Genomic DNA, 11,101 nt, shown 5'->3' on the forward strand with positions numbered 1-11,101 from the left:
AGGCATTGCCTGATGAAGGGACCATCTCCCTCCCGCATGAACAGAGATGACTGCCTTCAGTGTGCTGCGTGCCATCTCAGGGGCAAAGGTTTCATATTGTGGCAGAAACCATTGGCTCCCAATATCCATCCTCCCTTTCCTCCTTAGAAACAGAACTTTAGTTTCCCAACCTGCATTTGCACCTGGAATAAAGACAGCATCTCTCAGCCTCCCTTGCAGCTACGTGTGGCCACGTGACTAACATCTGGCCAGAGAGTACAGACATGTTAAGTGACCTTTCTGAAAAGACGACTCGGGGGGTGTCCTTTCTCCCTCTTTTGTGTCTGTTCCTCCTTCTTGCCCCCTGAACCATGGGTGTGATGGTTGGGGTCAAGCTACTCTCTTGCACCAGGAGAACCAGGGCCCCAGTGTAGGGATGGGTAGGGGGAGTGAGCAGGAAAGGCCATGAGATCAGAGGACTTCATGAAGCAGAAGGTCCATGTCAGCCTGCTGGGGAGATGCCTCCTCTTCCTGATGCCTCTGAGCAATGAGACTGTGCCCTCTTCCAGTAGGAGAGTGTCTGTTTCCCTCTCCTGAATCTGGACTGGTCCTATGACTTGCTTTGATCAGTAACATGTAGCAAAATCGGCATTAGGTGACTTCTAAGGCGAGGCCAGAAGGGGCCACACAGCTTCCACACTGGCCCTCTTGGGGGTGCTGGCCAGAAACCCCATCATGAGAAAGTCGGTCTAGCCTAGCAGAGGATGAAGGTCCCAGCCAGGAGCTCCAGCTGCCTGGGATGAGAGTCAAGGCCAAGTGATTCCTCCCAGCCCAGGGTGCCCTCCAGCTGAGCCCAGGTGAAGCTCATGGGGGACGATGCTCCACCAGCACCTAGAATCGAAGAAATAAACTGTTTGCAGCCACTAAGGGTTAGGGCAGTTGATTTATACAGCAAAAGCTGAATAAAACACAGCCCTAGGCTGCCCACCTCTGACTTTTTCATGAGAAAGAAACTTTGATCTCATTGAAGCCATTCTTGTCACAGGTTTCTGGAAAGCCGGGTCCCGATGCACCTGTGGATGAGAGATTTACGCTGGGACGTGACACCACATTGTCCAGGGTGATTCTCTCTTGCTGCTGACCGACATGTGGAGCCCGTTTTGAGTTGGTTGCCATGACAACAAGGGACTCCATTTCCTCTAAAGAGGTTGGTCTCGTGGACAATTAGATGCTGGCCCTACCCATTACCTAATTCTTCTGTCTGATCTGAAACTACCACCCCCCACTGCACACTCCCTGCCTTGCCACCCTCTGCCCATGCCTGGGAGGTCAAAGCCGACTTCCTCTGCTAATCTCCTTACAGCCTAATTGAATTCTTACCCTTGCCGCCTGCCCAGGCTTAACTCAGATAGATATTCAGAGGCTTCCTTTTGGATTCTGCACATTGTGCTCTCCGTTCCATCGTTCCTGAAGCTGAGTTAGACAGGGACACGGAGCCTTCTCCCACACTCAGCCTCGCTTTCCTGATCCCTAAACAGAGACTGCATCAGACCCCATGGGGTTGCTGGGAGATCCCCAAGATAACATTCACAAACACCTTGCACTTCTCAGTCCCTTGGCTCTGTGCTTTTTTTTTTTTTTTTTTAAATATTTTCTTTTCTTTTCTTTTCTTTTTTCTTTTCACCACCACATCTGTGGTATATGGAAGTTCCCAGGTTAGGGGTTGAATCAGAACTGCAGCTGCAGGCCTACCCCACAGCCACAGCAACACTGTGACCAATACCCATCTTGTGGCAATGCCAGATCCCTAACCCACTGAGCAAGGCCAAGGATTGAACCCCCATCTTCAAAGAGACCATGTCAGGTCCTTAACCCACTGAGCCACAATAGGAACTCCCACTCTGTGCTTTAAGTCCCCAAACGACATCCCAGAGCCCTGGCAAGAAACTCTGGGTGCTCGCTGCAGTGTGGAAGAGGCTCCCCACCTCCTCTACCACACACCCCACTGGCCTCAGTCTCCTCCCCAAGCCCCTGTGTGTCCCTACCTCAGGGCCTTTGCCTTTGCTGTTCCCTCTGCCATGGATGCTCTCCCCTTAGCTCAGCCATACATGGCTGGTTCCTTCCTCACCCTTCAGGCTTCATTTTAAGTCATCACAGAAGTTCCCACTGTGGCTCAGTGGTCATGAGCCAGACTAGGATCCATGAGGATGTGGGTTCCATTCCTGGCCTCGCTCAGTGGGCTAAGGATTCAGCGTTGCTGTGAGCTGTGGTGTAGGTTGCAGACTCAGCTTGGATCCTGAGTTGCTGTGGCTGTGGCATAGTCCAGCCACTGCAGCTCCAATTCAACCCCTAGCCTGGGAACCTCCATATGCCATGGGTACAGCCCTAAAAAAATAAATAAATAAAAGTCACTTCCCCGAGAAGCCTTCCCTGACCTCATTGTCCAAAGAAGCAGTCTGTCCCATCTTACCCCAACCCATCAAAGATATGAAAAACAACTTTAATAATTAAAGTATAATTTTAACAAAAATTAAGTCTCTTAGTTGAAAACGTATGTCCACACAAAAACCTGCACACAGGTGTTTATAGCAGCTTTATTCATAGTTGTCAAAACTTGGAAGCAACTAAGATGTCCTTTGGTAGGTGAATGAATACACTGTGACACATCTGACAGTGGAATATTATACAACACTGAAAGGAAATGAGGTATCAAGCCACGAGAAGGCATGAAAGAAGTGTAAAATGATTATCACTGAGTGAAGAAAGCCAGTCTGAAAAGACTACACACTGTGTAAGTCCAAAATGATATAACATGCTAGAAAAGGAAAACCTACGGAGATAGTAAAAGATCAGTGACTGCCAAGAGTTAGGGGAGAGAGAATGGAGGGGTGAACAGAGGATTTTTTAGGAAGTGAAACTATCCTTTTTTTTTTTTTTTTTGTCCTTCCTAGGGCCACACCCGAGGCATATGGAGGTTCCCAGGCTAGGGGTCTAATCAGAGCTGTAGCCACCAGCCTACACCAGAGCCACAGCAACACCAGATCCGAGCTGAGTCTGTGACCTACACCACAGCTCATGGCAATACCGGATCCTTAACCCACTGAGCAAGGCCAGGGATGGAACCCGCAATCTCATGGTTCCTAGTCAGATTCGAATCCACTGCACCATGATGGGAATTCCCAGAAGTGAAACCATTATTCCATATGATACTGTAGAGATGGATACATATCGTTATACATTTATTTAAAAAACCCATAGAAAACACAGTTCAGGAGCTCCCATTGTGGTGTAGCAGAAATGAATCCGACTAGGAACCATGAGGTTGTGGGTTCGATCCCTGGCCTCGCTCGGTGGGTTAAGGATCCAGCATTGCCATGAGCTGTGGTGTAGGTCACAGATGTGGCTTGGGTCTGGTGTTGCTGTGGCTGTGGTGTAGGCTGGCAGCTGCAGCTCTGATTAAACCCCTAGCCTGGGAACCTCCATATGCAGTGGGTGCGGCCCTAAAAAGTAAAAAAAAAAAAAAAGGAAGAAAACACAGCAGAGTGAGCCCAAATAATAACATATCCATATTGGCTCATCAGTTGTTATAAAGGCATCAATCCAATGTGCGATGTGAATAATAGGGGAAAATGTATTTATTTAACCACGTCCCCGGGTGATTATGGGCCCAGGTTTGCCACCCGGAACTTGAAGCAGAAAGTTGATATGGCTCTTGGAAACCTTCTGATTCTTTTAAAGGTCCGTCCCATCAGATGCTAGAGTCTAACATCCCTCGATCCTCGCAAAGCTTCTTTTTCTCCTGTGTGTCTCTAGCAGGCTGGGCCCAGAGCTGGTTCCCCACAATATTTTTCTTTAAAATACTGTTATACCATTTCTATTAAAAGACCATGATATTGGCTTTCCACTCATGGTCGTAACATAACGTTTCCTTCTTTAATCGATTCATTCTTAGCAGTCTTTAAAAACTAAGTTGGAATTAAAGGAAAATGTTCAGTACAGGACAGTGTTGGCGGCGTGTGCCTGTGCAGATGGCATGTGGATGTCTGAAGCTTGAAAAATACAAGGTAAAATCTGAGAGGCCTTTCAGCAAGGACTGGTTCTGACTATATGGTTTGTTTAAGCTAATTGGCTGAAATATGTCCATCACTGGGTTATTCGCAATGGCAACATTATTAATATTATTAATACAATACAATACATTGTAATTGTATTACAATACAATATAATACAATAATATTAACAATAATAAGCAAGTCACGCTTCCTCTACCCCTAGGAAGGGTGGCCTTATAATTGTTCATCCAGGACTCTTTCAAAGAGTGAAAGGGGTTCCTGCTGTGGCACAGTGGGTTAACGATTTGGCTTGTCTCTATGGCATTGCCCGTTTGATTCCCAGCCCGGCGCCGTGGGTTAAGGATCCAGTGTTGCTGCCGCTGTGGGTAGGTCAGTGGTAGATGTGGCTCAGATTTGATACCTGGCCTGGATACGTCCCTACGCCACGGCCGAAAAATAAAAATAACATAAAATAAACGTAAAAGAGGTGCTATTAATAACAACAGCACGGCAAAGGCACAATCTTAGGAATGTCCCAGATAGGACGGTCCATCCCTCTCTCATGAGGAAACTCTGGAGTAAACTATAATGTATCCAATTTGTGAACTATTATGATTGTGTAGATTTATGACACTTACGAAGAACATGTTTTTAAAAATCCTTCAAACATATTAAACCGAGAAAAGTATATCACTCAGTATTCAGAGATAAGCAGAGAACCCAGCCTGGATGGAGACATGCTACTATGGTAATTACAACGATCCCTAAGAGGTGGGATCAAACTTGGCCTTTGTCGTCGTTGTTGTAGGTTTCTGTAGAAATATGTATGCCTGGCCTCATTCCAGAAGACAGTTCAGCACATCCGACCATGTCACTTCTTTGCTTAAAATCCTCTACTTACTCCCTTGTTCTTAAAATAAAGCCCACCCATCCCAGCATGGCCTACAGGTCTTGCGTGATCAAGCTGCCTCACCACGTCCCTGCACAGCACCCTGGCTTTCCTCTAGACTCTTCTGCACACAGTGTTCCTTTCACCTTGGCCCATGCCAGTCCTTCCACTGAAGACACTCCCTGCTCCCACCACACTCCCACCTGGCGAACCCCTGCTCCTCCTTCAGATCTCAGCTGCAAAGCCACATCGTCAGTCCCCTGTTCTCCACGCCTACAAGCTCCCTTTGTACACACTCATCCCCAGAATGATTCTTCATTTATTTTTCAGTTACTTGCTCTCGAGGTCTTCCCTGCTGAACTGTAAACGCCTTGAGGACAAAGATTATCCGTATGTGGATCCCCGCTGGGCCTTAGTCCAGGGGCTCTGTAAATATTTGATATCAAAACCCTGACTTTCCTGAGTTTTTCAGATGTCCCTAACTGGGCAAGAGACACTGCTGTAGTCTGTCAAATCGATAAGAAAATTGAATGGCAATATACCCTAGTGCATTGAAGTACAATTTCACTTGCAAAAATTTGATGAGTAAATAATGCATAAATGACACATCTTTTATGTAATGCAGGTCTCAATTCAGAGACTTTTCTCTCCAAAAGCTCAAACTACTGAGTCTATATTTTTCAAGGTGGAGATGAGTCAGGAGGTAGGAAGGGTTTGCTGCGAGCCGGCGTCTGCAGACTGATTTCTTCGGTGCAACCCACGGTCACCTCCACCGGCTGAGTCCTGAGGGTCTGCCTGACCATGGTCCTAACACCTGTTACTGTTAAGGACAGAACATTGTGCCCAGGGCTTTGACCCCAAGAGGCATCATGTCATTCCTGGCATCCTGCATCCCTTGAGTTCACTTTGGAGGGCGCCTTTTGCCAGCAGGACCGTAGAACATTCCCTCGCGCTCCCTGCAGCCTGCTCTCCACATGACAGCCAGCCCGACCCACCACGGCCCCTGTCGATGATGTCCCTCATGCACTTGGAACCCTCCAGGGGTCTCTCTCCCCCAAGGCAGAAAGTCAGGGTCCTTCCCATGGCCCATACATTGGGCAACACTATCACCTATTGCGCAAACCAGGGCACTCTGCGAGTCAAGGGAGTTCTGCTAATCCCACAGGGAAACAGCACAAGCCAGGTCCCTGTGCTGAGAGCCAGGGGGCCTGGAAGATTGATCTCCATCTGCTTCGGCAGCCTGTTTCCTACCCTCTGCCTTCATTGGGCCCCTTCGCTTCCTTACTCTTTTTTTTTTTTAATTTTTAATTGTTTTGGTCTTTTTGCTTTTTAGGGCCACACCCACGTCATATGGAGGATCCCAGGCTAGGGGTCCAATCGGAGCTATAGTTGTTGGCCACAGCCACAGCCACACCAGATCCAAGCCACGTCTGCAAACTACACCACAATTCATGGCAACACCGGATCCTTAACCCACTGAGCAAGGCCAGGGATCAAACCCACAACCTCGTGGCTCCTAGTAGGATTCGTTTCCACTGTGCCATGACAGGAACGCCTTTTTTTTTTTTTTTTTTTTTTTTAAGTCTCTTCCCAAGACATATGGAAGTTTTCAGGTTAGGGGATTGAATCGGGAGCTCCAGCTGCTGACCTACAACATAGCCACAGCAAAGCCAGATCTGAGTTGCATCTGCCACCTATACTGCAGCTGGCAGCAACACTGGATCCTTAACCCACTGTGTGAGTCCAGGGATTGAATCCACATCCTCATGGATATCAGTTGGGTTCTTAACCTGCTGAGGCACAGCAGAAACTCGCCTTACTCTTCTTTACACAACCACAAACCCTCCCCTGGCCTTCACACTTGCTGTTCCCCTGCCTGGAATGCCACCCTGCCCACTGACACCCACAGGGCTCCCCCCACCTTTGCCGCATCTCTGGTCAAAGGTCCTCCCTTCAGAGAGCCCTTTATGACTCCTCTGGGTAACACCTCCTGCCCACTCTCACTGGCATCCCCCTACCCATCTATTTTCCTGCACAGCACTCACACCCACCCAGAACATTGATCCATCCCTTCATTTAGAGGTGATTGGCCCCTCTGCTAGAAAATAAGCCCCATGAAGTAGGGTTGCTGCCTAATCATCACTGAATCCCCTGCCTATACCCCAGGGCAGAGTATACACCGGACAGTCAATAAACATTCATTAAGCGATGGGATGAATTGGGGTGGGTAGGGCTTTAGCACTAATTACGTGACAATTTGGGGTCATCGTCCTTGTATCTTCTCATGCAAACAACCCCCCCCCCCCACTCCCTGCCAGGGAAGGAATCATCCGGCTCAGTTCTCAGACAGGGAAGCTGAGCATCCTTGACTTTGTTCGTACTTGACTGACTCAGAGCCTGAAGCAGAGCGGGTAGCAGGTACTAGGTGTCAGTTCTTGAAAGGACAAAAGCCCTTACGATATCGACCCCACGGTTTAGCAGACAGAAACCTGTGTCCTGGGGAATTCAAAGCCTACCTCCCACAGCTAGTTAGCACAGCTGGGACCACACCCAGGCCCTGGGTCCCCAGACTCTCAGTCCAGGGCTCCTTCTCCAAGTCCAAACACCACTTGGATCTTAGCAGTGATAGGAAAGTACTCCTGGCTCTCCCAACATCATGGCAGGTCCTTTGGGGGCTACGCTGGGGTGGTGGTGGGGTCAAGAGTGAGGCAGGAGGCATCTTTAGATGGCAAAACTCAAAGGTAATTAAGGATGAGGGGATCCCCAAAGACAAAGAATAGCGATGTTTGGCTTAAGTTAGACTAATAGGGTGGAAGGGCAACTTATTTGCACATTTACATTTTAGAAGACTCATTCTTTATAAATCTTTGTTATAAATCTCCACAGCTATAATAGGAGGCGACAGGGACCCAGCGCATGAATCAGAAATGCCGGAATGACATCTATTAGGGCACCATTGTTCCTGAACCCGTCGTGGGGATTTTGTTGTCTTCAGTTTGGGTGCCTTTAATTAATAGACAAGCCTCATGGCTGGGCTCATTGTATGAAGGGCTTGGAGTTGGGAGCAGGGGGGCGGCGGGGGGGGGAGCTGATCCAACCTCAAGGGATGATTATGATTCTCGCCATCATTATGACAAGATTTTCCCAGCTGGCAATGGTGGACAGCGTTGTCGTGGAAACCTCAAGCTTATTGGTAACCTGCTTTTTTACGGTTACCAGGATGTTGGCATCTCCTTAACCAATGCCTGCTCTCTGATCACTGCCCAGTGGCCTTGGTGACAGTGACAAAAGAACAAGAACCCCAAGAGGCCTGTGATATTTTTATTCCAGTTCCTCCTCTGGCCTGCTCTCTAGCTCCACTAATAGCTCATAAAAAAAATATCGTCCCTCCGAGGTGCTGCAAATGTTCTACGTTGTGACCTGAGGGGGCGGGTGTCACACAACGTGCAAATCCAAGACTCCGGTGAGACGGAGTACACTTTGCAGCATATATCTTATAGCTTGATTTTTTTTTTAAGTTTTTTTTTAGAACAAAATAACACCGTTTGTGGCAACGTGGACTCGACTAGAGAGTCTCACGCTAAATGAAGTCAGAAAGAGAGTCAAATACCATGTGATATCACTCATATGTGGAATTTAAAATATGGCACCAATGACCCTATCTGCAGAACAGAAGCAGACTCACAGACATAGACAACAGACTTGGGGTTGCCGGGGGGAGGGGGAGGGAGTGGGCTGGACTGGGAGTGTGGGGTCGGTAGATGCAAACTCTTACATTTAGAAAGGATAAGCAACGAGGTCCTACTGTACAGGACAGGGAACTATATCCAGTCCCTTGGGATAGACCATGATGGACGATAATAGAAAAAGAATGTATATGTATGCATGACTGGGTCACTCTGCTGTTCAGTAGAAATTGACACATTGTAAATGTATAAAACTTTGATTTACAAAGTCATCAAATACTTTAAAAAAAATTTAAATTTTTTGTTTGTCTGTTTGTTTGTTTTTGGCTGCCCCACAGCATATGGAGCTCCCGGGCCAGGGATCAGATCCAAGCTGCAGCCGCAAACTAAACCATAGCTGCAGCAAGGCCAGATCCTTAACCATGGTACTGGGCAGGGGATCAAACCTGCATCCCAGTGCTCCCAAGATGCTGCCGATCCCTTTTTACCACAGTAGGAGCTCCAGGTTTTTTTAAATGTTATCCTTTTCTTACCACCAGGACAAAATTTAGTCCTTTCAACAGGTGTGCCCCTTGCTTAGGTACGATCTGGAATACCAGAATCAGAGGCACTGCCCTTTAAGAGGGGGCAGCCAGGAGTGTCACACAGCTCTGAGTGTCACACAGCTCTGAATGTCAAATGCCTCACGCACTCTACAGTACTGACTTCTCAGCTCTGTCCAGTATTTTTCTCCCCATTTGACAGATTGACAGTGAGGCGAGAGGCACCTGCCCAGAGCCACCCAGAAAAGTGGGATTTGAGCACAGGTCTCTGTGACTGCTCCCTGGCCACACTCTTTCCACCTCATGTGGGCAACTTTCCTTGATCAAGAGAAATGCATCCAGAAAAGGGAGTCCAGAGCATTCTAGAATCCATAGCATAAGGGGAAAATTTAAAAACAAAAAAAGGAGTGTTTCTCATTTTTTAAAAAGGTTTACACAGTAGTAGGAGGGTAATGTGTTTCTGCTCACTTCTTTTTTTAAAAAATTATTTGCCTAAACTAAAAAAAAAAAAAAAAACAAAAACAAAAAAAAAACCTTCAGCATTTCTCATGGCTCAGCGGAAACAAATCTGACTAGCAACCATGAGACCCAGGTTCGATCCCTGACCTCGCTGAGTGGGTTAAGAATCCAGTGTTGCCGTGAGCTGTGGTATAGGCCAGCAGCTATAGCTCCGACTGGACCACTAGCCTGGGAACCTCCATATGCCATAAGTGCAGCCCTAAAAAAAAAAAAACAAAAAAAAACAAACACTGCAAACCCATATTTCTACAGCCTCTTAAAAATCAAATCTGGCTACTCTGGGCCCACCTTCCCCATAGTACATATTCTCCAGTTTGTCCTGGTCCCCAACCAGCCACCATCACTCACAACAATAGTGGTGACCACCCTCCAGTGGGCTGGCATTCATTCGCATTCCCACTGGGAACCATGCTCCAATTTTCCTCTGGAGAACCACCCCTTTCTCACCCCTTGTTCAGCTACTTTGAGTTGGGTTGAATCCAACTCTGGCTCTGGTAGCAATCATGTGGTTCAGTTCTGACCAGTCAGAACATCATGATAATCGGCCCCTAATGATTGGCAGTAGCTCAAGATTGGATGTGACCCAGAGTCCATAAGCTGCAATGAAACTTTGGAATTTGCTGTGAAAATAGAATGCTAGATTTGAACCTGCCTGGTACAGCCCAGAGCTACAGTCAGCATGTGGAGTTTCAGAACGAATCCAACATAGAGAGCCCAGTGATGGAGAGGTCTGATGTCCTTCTTGAGCCCCTGGATCAAGCTCTACCTGAAGCTAAATATCCTGGCTCTTTCTTCTTGTTACCTGGTTTCTTAAATTTTTCTGATTTTTTTCTTTGTATGCTTGCTGGCTTGCTTGCTTCTTTAAACTGTTTGAGATAGTTAGGAGCCATTTGTTTGCAAGTAACAGAAAAATCTTCCCTAGAGAAGCTCCTGGGCTAGCAGACAGCTAGCAGACATCAGGACCCAATGGGTAAAATTCACAGAAACCTAAATTTTAACCCAACAGAAAAATGGAACTTTTCAGTACTGAGTCATTAAGAAGTAGCAACACGTTGCAAAGTACAGGTCTATGAAGGAATTCTAGTGGATTAAAATTTCTTACCAATGTGTCAATTTTGGCACAAGGTAGGTAGTTGGAGGAGATACTCCCAACTGTAAGTTCCTTCCAACTAGATGACCCTATGAGTATCAAGAATGGAATACTCCTTAAGAAAGATTTCCTGAATAGCCTAGGGAGATTCTTCCCCACCCTATTATTCATTATCACCAAATCCCAATTGTTTCCTTTACAGCAATTATCAATATTTTAACTTTTATGTAAATGTATTTTTAATTTTAGATTTATATTTGTTTCCTCATTTATTTCTATCTCCCTCACTAGACTACAAGTTTCATAAGAGCTGAGACCTTGTCATTTTATATTCCTGTACCTCC

Source organism: Phacochoerus africanus, chromosome 3, assembly GCF_016906955.1.
Source record: "Phacochoerus africanus isolate WHEZ1 chromosome 3, ROS_Pafr_v1, whole genome shotgun sequence".
Taxonomy (NCBI): domain Eukaryota; kingdom Metazoa; phylum Chordata; class Mammalia; order Artiodactyla; family Suidae; genus Phacochoerus; species Phacochoerus africanus.